The sequence below is a fragment of the Dama dama genome, chromosome Y, assembly GCF_033118175.1.
Source record: "Dama dama isolate Ldn47 chromosome Y, ASM3311817v1, whole genome shotgun sequence".
Classification (NCBI taxonomy): Eukaryota; Metazoa; Chordata; class Mammalia; order Artiodactyla; family Cervidae; genus Dama; species Dama dama.
In genome coordinates, this window is record NC_083715.1 from 12,666,005 (window position 1) to 12,679,820 (window position 13,816).

The 13,816-nt window shown below is 51.2% G+C and overlaps 1 pseudogene; it reads left to right on the forward strand.

The window, feature by feature from the left end:
- The window catches only part of LOC133053592 (histone-lysine N-methyltransferase PRDM9-like), a 78,149-nt pseudogene that overhangs the window by 54,684 nt on the left and 9,649 nt on the right, over nt 1–13,816 (forward strand).

Genomic DNA, 13,816 nt, shown 5'->3' on the forward strand with positions numbered 1-13,816 from the left:
CTGCCCCCATCCCACCCCCACATGGAGGGTCCTTGAATCCCACACCGCGGCTTCTCTCTGCATGGGCCTCCTACCTGTGCCCGTGCGCTCTGGGCAATGCTATCGTGACCTTGAAATTCTTAACCTTGGAATACTTCGTCCTTACATTTCCCTTTCAGGAGTGAAGTCTGATGGGCCCCGGGTTGAGCTGTGAGCAGAGCAGATGCACACACAGAACGGGTCCTGGGGTGACCAGGCTGCACGAGGGGAGAAGGTGGACACAAAGCCCTCCCACCCTGGGTGAGTGAGGGTGGGGACAGCACCAGGAAGCCACGCTTGCTGAGACCCGGAACTGAGTTCCAACACAGAGTGGGGGCAATGGCGTTCTTAAGGTCGACCACAGCCTCCCCTCTGTGAATGACCTCTGCCCCGGCCTGATCCTTCCAGAAGGGGTTCAGGAGCCTGAAGTCCGCCCGGCCACCAGAAGACACCAAGGGGAGAGTGGGCCACAGGGCGGGGAGTGGAGGGTGCGAAGTCCAGGACTCGGGGCAACGGCCCTCAGTCCCCTCCATGTACCAGGCTTGTGAAGCGTCTCTACATGAACCGCGTCAGTGACAACCACCCACTACTATTTTCCGGTTTCTATGCTTTCTTAAAGGAACGTGTTTGTCTGTGGCTTGGTTTCCCTACAGGAAGGGAAGCCACATAAACTCCCCATCTTCTGTGGCTTCAGGCCGGGGCCACAGGACAGAGAGTTCGGGGTGGTGTAGGCAGAGGGGCTTCAACTGAAAAACGGTGGGGATCCAGAAACCTGCAGGGGCGTCTCACCTGCACCTCCCAACAGAGCTGGGCCTGGAATCCCCTGGAACCCTGAGCAGGTCAAACCTTCTTCCTCCCCTCCCCTCTGCTCCCCTGCCCCCAAAAAGCTGACTCCTGGGGCCAGCCCACAACACCCCCAAATCCCCCATCACCCACAGCCCCACATAGGCCCTCCCTCACAGAAGTGGGATGGCCTGGGTGGTGGCACAGATGGTGTGTGACCGCAGAGCTGGGGTCTCAGCTGACCTTGAGCAAGGGGGTTGGTATTTTACACAGCCTCCCAGCCCAAGGAGCTGCCAGTAGGCACAAGCCAGGATCTGAATCAGAGCTGGGAGATGGGGAGTGGGGATGCGAGCTCTCTGATGTCCCATCCTGTCCCCAGGACAGCGGCCAGGCCCCACCTGACACCGTGACTGCCCTGCACGGGCACACAGGACACCAGCAATCATGGGACGGACAGCCAGCTGCCTCCGCTGCACACTCCACCCTGACCACGGTGGCCCCGTGGCTGTACCAGCCTCGCCGACGCGCGGCTCTGCTTGGCTGCCAGGGCTCACGGACCCTAGGTGAGTCAGTGAGGGCAGAGTTCCAGAGGCCAAGCCTGTCTTCAGCCACCAGACCTGCCCTGCTTACTGGACTCATGAGCCCAGCCAATATCTGAAGCCAAGATGCCTTTGGGAAACTGACACCCAGACACTGACCTCAGAGCTCAGACTTCTGAAAACTTACTAAGCTGATTATTTTTAGGCTTTTTTTACAGGGGGATGTTGCCAGGAAGCGGGAAGGGGAATGACTCCCTTGGTGGTGCTGTGGTTAAAAATCCACCTGCCAATGCAGGAGACACGGGTTCAATCCCTGATCTGGGAAGACCCCACGTGCCGTGGAGCAACTAAGTCCGTTCACAACTACTGCAGCCCAAGAGCCTAGAGTCTCTGCTTCCCACCCAGAGCAGCCCCCGCAGGGAGAAGTTCAGCACAGAAACGAGAGAGCAACCCCCACGCCTGACAGCCAGAGACAAGCCCGCACAGCAGCGAAGACCCAGCAAGCCGAAAATAAATATATAACCTTGCTTTAAGTAGGAGATCGCAGCATTCTCTGCTCATCCAGAACCTAGGACTCTGAACTCCCAGCACAGGGGGCCACGTTCAATCCCTGGTCAGGGCATTATTTCCCACATGCTGCAACTGAAGGCCCTGCATGTCACAGCTAAGACCCAGCGCAGCCAATTAAATGAATACTTAAAAGTAGGAGGCTGTTCATCTGTCACCATAGAAAACTGCAACATTTTTGAAAAAGGAAAAAAAATAAGAGCTTATTTTGCAAGTACTCATGGTTGATTGCAAAATCTTCTCATAATATGCAGCTGTTTAAAAAAGAAGAAACTTAGAAAATACAGAAACTAAAACCCACCCATAAGTGTGTGGGGAACACCAATTACTGCAGCATGCGGCCACCACACATGGGAACACACGTCCGTGTTTTTCTTCTACAAAGAAGCTTTCAGCCTCCACCCCTCTTCCCACCGGGCTCTGCTCTGCTCACCAAGAAGACTGTGCTTTGGACTCGTGACTGGGGGGTTTCTGTTGAACTCAGGGAGGTGGAGGAGTAGGGCTGTGTGGTTGGGGGCACCGTTTGGCCTGCAGTGAGGAGAGAAGCGCGAGTGCTCCACCTCTGGGTTCAGTAACTCCAGGGGCCTCGGGGAGCTGCCCGGGAAGAAGCCTCTCAAACACCTTCCCTGCTACATCCACAGTTACAGCACGTCCCACGTCTCGGGGCTCAGCTGTGGGTTAACAAGACCTCTCTTGTTGGACAGAAAAGTGTTTCCACAGAGAATCTGCCTGGATCTTGGCCTCGGTTGGTACAGACGTAACAGGCAGTACGTTCAGGGCTCAGGGGAGTTAGTTCTGAAGCTCTCTGGGTTTAGGGATACAGCACCTCCTCACCTCCACCCCTTCCACGGTCATGGAGCCTTCTCTTCCAGAGGAAGGGGTTTGGCAACATCAACCACAAAGACACATACTGAAGAGGAGAAAGGCCACGGCAGGCGGGGCTGGATGGTCCTGGTGGAGCAGAGGGGCCTTGGAAACTGCATGCTGGACCCCTGCCCCACCGGCTTCTCCTCCTTCTCACTGGGCATGCAGCTTTCACCTGCTGCGTGCCCGCCAGTGAGGGGCCCCCAAGACACCAAGCTGGGGTTGGCGATGGGAGAGCTGGATGCCAGGGAACCCGAGACCCTGCAGCAGGTCAGTGCACTGTGGACGAGGGCCGCCCTCACTGACCGGTTAGGTCCTGTGCATTCAGGACACCCTCTCTGGAACCCAGGTGGAGGGCTGATGCCCCCAGTGCCCACCTGGGTCTCAGGAGGTGGAAGAGAGACCCTGTTGACCTTCCCACCTCCTGCCCAGAGAATGACAAAGGCCAGTTCCCAAAAGTCAGAGCAGTGTGTGCAGAGTGAATCTTGGGTCTCACAGGGTCCCTGTGAAGAAGGGTTCACTGCTCCCTGGATCCCTCTTGGCTGGTCCTCCTTCTGTGTTGTCTAAACACCAAATCTCACAAGGACGAGGCAGTCCAGGTGCCCACAGTTTCACTTGCCCAGGTGTTGACAAACTTCCTTATTTATTATGGGCAGGTAGACAGGGTGGCTGGTGTGACGCTCCCCTGCACCAGAGAGGAGACACCCCAGGCTGTGTCTCTTCTACTCCTGAGACCCAGGTGGCACTGAGGGCAGAGCACCTCCACCGGGGTCTGGAGAGGGTGTCCTGAATGGACAGGGCCTGACTGTCCAGTTTGGCTTCAGGGAATACAGGCAAGAAGGGCACTAACACCTTTCTAAATATTTCAGACAACCACTGAGTTCCTTTTGGTTTTTGGTTTCAGATCTTTTTATATGGTCCATTTTCAGAGTCTTTATTGAATCTGTTACAACATAGCTTCCATTTTATGTTTCAATTTTTTTACTGCAATGCATGTGGGATTGTTACCAAGTCCAAGCTTGTTCTGCACGCCTCACAACAGGCCGATTAATCAGAGCCGAGATGCTGAGGCAAAGAATATGACTTTACTTGGAAAGCCAGCAGATTGAGAAGATAGCAGACTAATATCTCGAAGAAACCATCTTGTCAGGGTCTGGATGCCAGTGTCTTTTATAGAACACAGTGCTGGGAGGTAAGGAAATAAAGTAAAAAGGCCATTAATCTGGCAAATATCTCCTGGAATGGCCAGCCTTGGGGGGATATGTGTTACTTTCTCCCTCCTATAGCCATCCACAGGTAGACAGGTCCCGGACAGAGGCAGAGGGGCGGGGTTTTCTGAGGCACGCCATGATGTATGGACAGCATCCCTGTAACAAACAGACCAACAGGAAGCAAAGGTTAGAGTAAAGCATTCAACATGGAGCCAGATTTTGTTCTTCCCCGTAACAATTCCCCAGTGTCAGGGTCCACTCCACAATCTTATGGGAAAGGGGTGATGACTGTTCTAATTGCCCCACTAGTTGCATCTTTTGGGGAGTGCCCACCACTGGTGCCACTGTTCTAAATGTTGAGACTTGACTTTTGTTGTTCTTTGGAAGGTCTCTACTTCATATGTATAGACATAATAATATTATAATACAGGTGTTGAGAGTTGTTTGATTCAGTACAAAACTTTTAGGACTTCAAAACTAGGTGGCAGCATCTAAAGTTAAGGAACTTAGCACTTGTCTGTGTGTGGGAAGATGCAGCAGCCATCTCACTGAAATCATCCCCTTTGATACATACATTACCACCTGGGACGAGCATCCTGATTTCTCCTTCCTGAATTTTCTCGGGGATCACAGTGGGGAGTGGCTGCAGTCTGATGGCTGTTGGAAAGCAGGTATTCTTATCTTTCCTGAGGTTCCTCAGAGCTCACCATGAGGAGTGGCTTCAGTTTGATAGCTTCTAGAGAGTAGGAGGGGGAACCTGGGTCCCCATTGAGATCATCTCAGCAGAGAGAGCAAGCACGTCCTGTGACTCCAGACAACCTTGCAACGTTCAGGGTTCAGCATTCAGCCTGCAGGATCCACAGCCGTCAGCTCAGCCACCATGCTCTGCACTTAGTTGCTATTTAGCCCTGAAACCTACACTGCAGGAGGCCCAGTAAATGTGGCATCCTGTTCAGCAACCTCTCGATCACACCCTCCAAGCCTGCCCCAGGCCCAGCTCTGCTGAGAGGGTCTCACTGGGACCCAGGTTCCCCCTCCTGCTCTCCCACATTCTGTACCTGAGTGGGGAGAAGGCAGGGGCTGGGGCACAGTCCCTCCAAGCAGGTAGGGCAGACGTTCTCCAATCACCCCTTGTGGTCCATCCCTGGGAACACAGTCTAATATCAGTTTTAGCAGCAGAGGACATGTGTCCCCAGACATGGCCCACTCTCTAGGGGATGTGAGCACTAACACAGGAAACTGCAAGTGACCTGCTTAGGCTGGAAGCCTAGTTCCTGGGATGTGAGCTAAAGTCTGAAAGTAGCTTCTCATTGGGATTAGCCTTCTCCAGACGTAGCTTGGGGGCAGCAAGAGCACAACAAGTGGGCCCAGCTGGGGCAGCCACATGGTGCCTCTCGACAGCCCTGTGGAAACTGTGCACCAGAGTGACCAGGAGCCCACATTCACCCAGCAGATGGCTTCTGAGAGCTCAGTGACAGAATAAAGCAACCGCAAGCCTGCACTCACCGAGCGGATGGCCTCTGAAAGGTCTGTGAGAGGCCAGAGTGACCACAAGCCTGGACTCATCGGTGGACGGCCTCTGAGATGTCTGTGACAGACCAGAGTGACCACAAGCATGCATTCACCCAGCAGATGGCCTCTGAGAGTTCTGTGACAGACCAGAGTGATCACAAGCATGCATTCACCCAGCAGATGGCCTCTGAAAGGTCTGTGACAGACCAGAGTGACCACGAGATTGCACTCACCCAGTGGATGGCCTCTGAGAGGTCTGTGACAGGTCATAGTGACTACAAGCTTGCACTCACACGGCGGACAGCCTCTGAGAGGTCTGTGACAGACCAGAGTAACCATGAGTCTGCTCTCACACAGCAGATGGATTTTGAGAGGTCTGTGACAGAGCAGGGTGACCACAAGCGTGTATTCACCCAGCAGACAGTCTCTGAGAGGTCTGTGACAGGCCAGAGTGACCACGAGCCTGCACTCACACAGGGGATGGCTTTTGAGAGGTCTGGGACAGACCAGAGTGACCATAAGCATGCATTCACCCCGCAGATGGCCTCTGAGAGGTCTGTGACAGACCAAAGTGACCACAAGCATGCCTTCACCAGCCAATGGCCTCTGAGAGGTCTGTGACTGACCAGAGTGACCACAAGACTACACTCCTCCAGTGGATGGCCTTTGATAGGTCTGTGACAGGTCAGAATGACTAAAGCCTGCACTCACATGGCAGACAGCCTCTGATAGGTCTGTGACAGACCAGAGTGACCACAAGCCTGCACTTACCCAGTGGATGGCCTCTGACAGGTCTGTGACTGACCAGAGTGACCACAAGCATGCACTTACCCAGCGGATGGCCTCTGACAGGTCTGTGACTGACCAGAGTGACAACAAGACTACACTCACCCAGTGGATGGCCTCTGAGAGGGTTGTGACAGACCAGAGTGACCACAAGCCTGCACTCACCCAGCGGATGGCCTCTGATAGGTCAGTGACACACCAGAGTGACCACAAGAATGCATTCACCCAGCAGATGGTCTCTGAGAGGTCTGACACAGGTCAGAGTGACCACTAGCCTGCACTCACCCAGTGGATGGCCTCTGATAGGTCTGTGACAGACCAGAGTTACCACAAGCATGTTTTCACCCAGAAGATGGCCTCTGAGAGGTATGTGCCAGGCCAGAGTTTCCTGAAGCATGAATTCACCCAGTGGATGGCCTCTGAGAGGGTTGTGACAGACCAGAGTGACCACAAGCCTGCACTCACCCAGCGGATGGCCTCTGACAGGTCGGTGACACACCAGAGTGACCACAAGAATGCATTCACCTAGCAGATGGTCTCTGAGAGGTCTGACACAGGTCAGAGTGACCACGAGCCTGGACTCACCCAGTGGATGGCCTCTGATAGGTCTGTGACAGGCCAGAGTTACCACAAGCATGTTTTCACCCAGAAGATGGCCTCTGAGAGGTATGTGCCAGGCCAGAGTTTCCTGAAGCATGAATTCACCCAGTGGATGGCCTCTGAGAGGTCTGTGACAGGCCATAGTGACCACAAGCCTGCACTCACAGGGCGGACAGCCTCTGAGAGGTCTGAGACAGGTCAGAGTGACCACGAGCCTGCATTCACCCAGCGGTGAATTTTTGCCTGGAAAATCCCATGGACAGAAGAGCCTAGTGGGCTACAGTCCATGGGGTTGCAAAGAATCAGACACAACTGAACACCTGAGCACACACACATATGAAACAGAAATGGACTCAGGGACAGAGGGAACAGACTGGCGCTCTCCGAGCAGGAGGGGACGGTGGAGGGCCAGAGTGGGAGGCTGGGTCAGCAGATGTAGCTTTTGTAAGTAGAAGGGTTAAAGAAGGCCCTGCTGCATAGTAGAGAACAATATTCAGTATCCAATGATAAACTGTAAAAGAATATTCTTAAAAAGAATGTATATATCTGTATAAGTGTATCCCTGAGCTGCACAGCAGAAATTAACACATTGTAAGCCAGCCATAATTCAAAGAAAAAAGAACAAATACTGATTTAAAAAAAAAAAAAAAAATAGACCCTAGCCAATTACAATAGACACTCAACCCAGGAGCACCAAGTGCCAAGCAGTCAGAACATGGACCAACCATTCAGAAGAGGGGCCGACAGGAGACGGGGTCCCACGGCGGCCCACAGGCTGGCTGGGAGTCCTGGGCACCGTAAGTCACAAGTGTCGCTGGAGGAAATGAGAACTCTACCCAAACGACTCCCACTCCACCTCAAAACAAAATAGCTCTGCTTCCCCTGACCCCTTAACTGAAGGGGCCCCAGGACGCCCTGGCTTGGTGCTGGGACCAGGAATATACTGGTCAGACCCCACTGCAGGGGAGGTCTGTGAGGGCAGCTCTGGAGTAGGTGGGCCAGGATAAGCGCAGCAGCTCCGCCCATTCTTCGAAAGTCTGACAAAACAGAGCCCAGGAGGCCGGAAAGTGTCCTAAAGGAGGGCAGGCCCATGTCGGTGCCTCCGCTCTCTGGCTGAGGCCCAGTGCTGACCTCCTGTGCTGGTCTGCAGCGCGTTCTGCACACGCCCTGATGGCTCAGCTGCTGAGCCCCAAGGTGAAGGCTTGTGATGGCAGCCAGGCCCACAGGCACCAGCAGCACTGACCTTCTGGCTCCCGGCCCAACAGCGAGGTCCAGCTGAGACCAGTGGGCACGTTGTCAGCGGTGCTCCAGGGTGGGCCATGTGTCACCAGTAAATGGCGGTGTTGTGATGTAGGCCAGCAGGACTCAGCCTGGCGGATGGCTAGAATCAGCAGGGACACACCGACCCATGAACACTCCCGGCCCTGGGTCAGGCAGAGACCCGAACAGGCAGACAACTGCAGAGAGCAGAGTCTACGGCACAGACAAGGTGCACCCTTCCCCGGGCAGGGAAGTGGCCCCATCTAAGGGGGCGCCCTTGGGATCCCCCAGCTTAAGCATAAAGAGGCTTCAGGCAAAGGTGGTAGGAGCAGACTTGGAGCCGCTTTTAAGTCATGCAGGGCAGGACACGCAGGTGAGTGAAGGCCAGAGGGAATGTGCCGGAGAAAACAGAGGGTCTGGGGAACAGACGGGCTTGGGTGGAGCTGAGCCAAATGGGGCTGGGAGTCCAGACTCAGAAACCCTGTATGCCTCTCTCCCGGCTCGGCCTCCTAATCTACTTAACCCCCACTCTGCAGCCTGACGCCGCCTGTCCTGTGCATCTCCACACTCGGACCGTCCACTCATTCACAGATATTTGCTTAGCACCTGCCTCTGGCCAGGTCGTGTTCCAGGCACGGGACAGCCGTGAGGAGACAGACAAGAACCCCAGTCCTTGGGGAGCAGAAACTCTACCAGAGGCCAGATGCACCGCTTCTGGGGCTGAGCCCCGGCCTTGCCCTCCTCAGCCACCGGCCGGCCCGATGGAGCTCCGGACCCAGATGCAGTTCTGTCTGAGCATGCCCCCTCCTCTAAGAAAGCACCTCTCTGGACTCGCCACCCATCAGCCCCTGCCTCCCCGAGTCCTGTGTCCTTCTCAGCACAGACCACCATCGGAAACGGACTCCCCGCCACCTGCATGACCTCAGTGTACCTGACGATGTCACGTCCTCGGTGAAGGAAGGTCCCGGCTGCCCTCACGCACTTTCTGCTGAGTTCCCACCACAGATTCCCATCACGACGGCCTGGAAGGACTCTCCCCATTGGTCTAGGGCAGGGCCTTGGTGGGGCCTGAGAGAGTGGCCCCCTGGGCCGCTCCAGTGGTCAGGATAGACAGGGACCTCCCAGCAGTGACTCGGACTGGCCGGCAGGCCGATCAGCTTCCTTCTCCCTGGGACTACGAAGGGGCAGCGTCTCATCACTGCTCAGGGTCGTGGCTGCCCAGGAAGGGCTGTCATTTCCACAGTCCTGAGCACCCTGTGAGATGTTACATGTTTTACCTGTGTGATCTCAACTCCCTCAGGCAGAACGCTCTGGGCTACACACTTGGAAGAATCTAGTGGAGTGGTTTCAGTTCAGTTCAGTCACTCAGTCGTGTCCAACACTTTGCGACCCCATAGACTGCAGCACACCAGGCCTCCCTGTCCATCACCAACTCCCGGAGTTGACTCAAACCCAGGCCCATTGAGTCGGCGATGTCATCCAACAATCTCGTCCTCTGTCATCCCCTTCTCCTCCCACCTTCAGTCTTTCCCATCATCAGTTAGACATGACTGAGCAAATGAACTGAACTGATGCGACTGTGAATAAATGCAAGAGGAAGAAATCAAAGTCCTATCCCCTTTGTTTATCACACTGCCTCCTGACTGTGAACCCTTCCTTCTATGAGCCCCTAGACTCCTCAAGGGGGGCAGGCAAAGGTCTTGAGGCATGAGCCTGCTGGGTTCCCCTCTCTGCCAGCTGAGAATTGAAGCCAGCTTTCTATTTCCTCCAGACTCAGTCTCCATGTTCTTTTATTCAGCTTCAGCAGGCAGAGAAGGCCAAGATTTTGGTCAGCAACAATACCACTGACCTGATCACCAGGTTAATCTGAATTAACACCACCACACATGGCCTACTAATTAGACTCACAAGCCTACTCCTCCTTATTCAATGATAACAGCCTCAATTCCTCGTTAGTTTTCTCCCACTCCCTATGGACACCACCACTGATTTTAACTACATCATTATGACCCCTTATATAATTGTCAACACCACGTATTAAAAGAATCTCTACCAGAAAAAAAATATTATCACTGCTAGTCATACTATAATTACTTTAATTATAACATTTACTGTCATAATATTAATTCTTTTATATATTCTATTTGGAGCAACACTAGTTTCAACACTCATTATCATTACCCAAAGAGGAAATCAAGCAGAACACCATAATGCAGGTCTCTATATATATTGTACCATAGTAAGTTCTCTCGCCCTCTTAGGAATACTTGTCTATATTCAAAATACAGTAGGACCTTTAAATATTCTAAGGCTGAGCCCAATCAGTATCCAACTCTTGATCCAATGGTTTCATATGGTTAGTATGCATAATTGCCTTTGTAGTAAAAATACCATTTTATGGCCTCCACCTTTGACTACCTAAAGCACATGAAGAGGCCCCTATTGCAGGCTTCATAGTTCTGGCTATGCTGCCAGCACTACTAAACCTTGGATGCTACGGTATACTACGAAATACAAATTACAATAATTTGAAACACACTAACAGACTTCATAGGGTATCCACTCATTCTATTGTCCTTATGAGGCATAATTATAACCAGCTCCATTTGCTTATGCCAGACAGACCTAAAATCACTCACTGCATACTCTTCTGTCAGCCACATAGCACTTTGCTATCCTTACCCGAACACCTTGAAGTGGTATAGGAGCCACAGCCCTAATAATTGCCCATCCTCTGTTTTGTTCTGCCTGGCAAATTCAAATTACCAGGTCCATTGCCAAACAATAATCCTAGCCTAAAGCCTACAAATGTTCCTCCTACTAATCATCAGCAACCTGATGATTACAGCAAGTTAAACAAACCTAGCTCTACCCCCAACTATTAACTTGATTGGAGAGCTATTTGTAGTAATATCCTTCTCGTGATCAAACATTGCAATTATTTCAATAGGAATTCATACAGTAATTGCTGCCCTATATGCTTTATATATACTCATTACAACACAGTGAGGCAAATACACACAGCACATAAACAGTATCTCTCCATCTTTTACATGAGAAAATGCTCTCATATCTTTCCCCATCCTACATCTTCCACTCCTATCCTTAAACCCAAAAATCATCCTAGGCCCCCTATACTGTGTATATAGTTTAGAGAAAAACACTTGATTGTGAATCTAGGAAGAAAAGACAATACCTTCTTATTTAACACAGAAGTAGATAAGAATGGCTGATTCTATACTCCCTTGACTAACAGCATGGCTTTTTCAAACTTTTATCCATTGGTGTTAGGAACCAAATAATTGGTGCAACTGCAAATAAAAGTGATAAATTAAATTTCCTCTTTCACTCTAGACTCACTATTTATATCATCGATCATAATAACAAGCACTAACATTTATAAAAGCACCACATACACTCTATATGTAAGATTATCTCATATGCCTTCACCATTAGCTTAGTTCCAACAATAATATTCATGTATACGGGCCAAGAGATAATTATCTCAGACTGACACTGAATCACACTACAAACCCTTAAGCTATCATTCAGTTCTAAAATAGATTATTTCTCAATAACGTGTGCTGGTGGCCCTATTTGTCATATGATCAATTATAGACTTCTCAACATGATCCGTTCACTCAGACCCCAACATTAACTGATTCTTCAAATACTTCTTTTCCTTGTTACAATACTAATTCTTGTTACCTCTAATAATGTCTTCCAATGACTTACTGGCTGAGAAGGAGCAGGGATTATGTCCTTCCTGCTCATTGGATGACGGTGTGGACGGCAGATGCAAACACAGCGGCACCACAGGCAATTTTGTATAACACCTCAGTCGCTCAGCTGTGTCCGACTCTTTGTGACCCCATGGACTGTAGCCCACTAGGCCCCTCAGTCCATGGGATGTTCCAGGCAAGATTCCTGGAGTGGGTTGCCATTTCCTTCCCCAGGGTCAAAACACCTCAGCGAAGCCCAACGACTGACTGGAAAGAGGAGGCAGAGTGCTGGCTTGTGCTGCGTGGATGTGGGGATGCAGGGCACGGGGGCGTGGATGTGAGAAAGCGGGGCCAGGGGCGTGTGGACCTGTTTTGTATAACTCCGTGCTGCTGCTGCTGCTGCTGCTAAGTTGCTTCGGTCGTGTCCGACTCTGTGCAACCCCATAGACGGCAGCCCACCAGGCTCCTCCGTCCCTGGGATGCTTCGGGCAACAACTCTGGAGTGGGTTGTCATTTCCTTCTCCAATGCATGAAAGTGAACAGTCAAAGTGAAGTCACTCCGTCGTGCCTGATTCTTCGCGACCCCATGGACCACAGCCTACCAGGCTCCTCCATTCATGGGACTTTCCAGGCAAGAATACTAGAGTGGGATGCCATTGCCTTCTCCAAACCCTATGCTGACACAGGTTTTATTAAAATAACAGCACGATTCTTACTTAACTTCAATGCATGACACTTACAACAAATTTTTATCCTCAGCTCAGTTCAGTTGCTCAGTTGTGTCCAATTTTTTGCGACCCCATGAACCTCAGCACGCCAGGCCTCCTCACCCATCACCAGCTCCTGGAATTTACCCAAACTCATGTCCATTGAGCCGGTGATGCCATCCAACCATCTCATCCTTTGCCGTCCCCTTCTCCTCCTGCCCCCAACCCCTCCCAGCATCAGGGTCTTTACCAATGAGTCAGCTCTTTGCAGCAGGTGGCCAAAGTTGTGGAGTTTCAGCTTCAACATCAGTCCTTCCAATGAACACTCAGGGCTGATCTCCTTTAAGACTGACTCGTTGGATCTCCTTGCAGTCCAAGGGACTCTTCAAGAGTCTTCTGCAAATCACAGTTCAAAAGCATCAATTCTTCAGCGCTCAGCTTTCTTTATAATCCAACTCTCACATCCATACATGGCTACTGAAAAAAAATTGCCTTGAATAGATGGACCTTTTTTGGCAAAGTGATGTCTCTGCTTTGTAATATGCTGCCTTGGTTGTGCATAACTTTCCTTCCAAGGGGCAAGCGTCTTTTAATTTCCTGGCTGCAATCACCATCTGCAGTGATTTTGGAGCCCTGTTTCCACTGTTTCCCCAACTATTTGCCATGAAGTGATAGGACCAGATGCCATGATCTTAGTTTTCTGAATGTTAACCTTTAAGCCAATATTTTTACTCTCCTCTATCACTTTCATCAAGAGGATCTTCAGTTCTTCTTCTCATTCTGCCATAAGGGTGGTGTCATCTGCATATCTCAGGCTATTGATATTGCTCCCAGCAATCTTGATTCCAGCTTGTGCTTCCTCCAACCAGCGTTTCTTATGATGTACTCTGCATATAAGTTACATAAGCAGGGTGATAATATACAGCCTTGACGTACTCCTCTTTCTATTTGGAACCAGTCTGTTGTTCTATGTCCAGTTCTAACTCTTGCTTCCTGACCTGCATACAGGTTTCTCAAGGGACAGGTCAGGTGGCCTGGTACTCCCATCTCTTTCAGAGTTTTCGACAGCTTATTGTGACCCACACAGGCAAAGGCTTTGGCGTAGTCAATAAAACAGAAATAGATTTTTTTTTCTGGAAGTTCTTGTTTTTTTGATGATCCAGTGGATGTTGGCAATTTGATCTCTGATTCCTCTGCCTTTTCTAAATCAGCTTAAACATTTGGAAGTTCACGGTTCGCGTATTGCT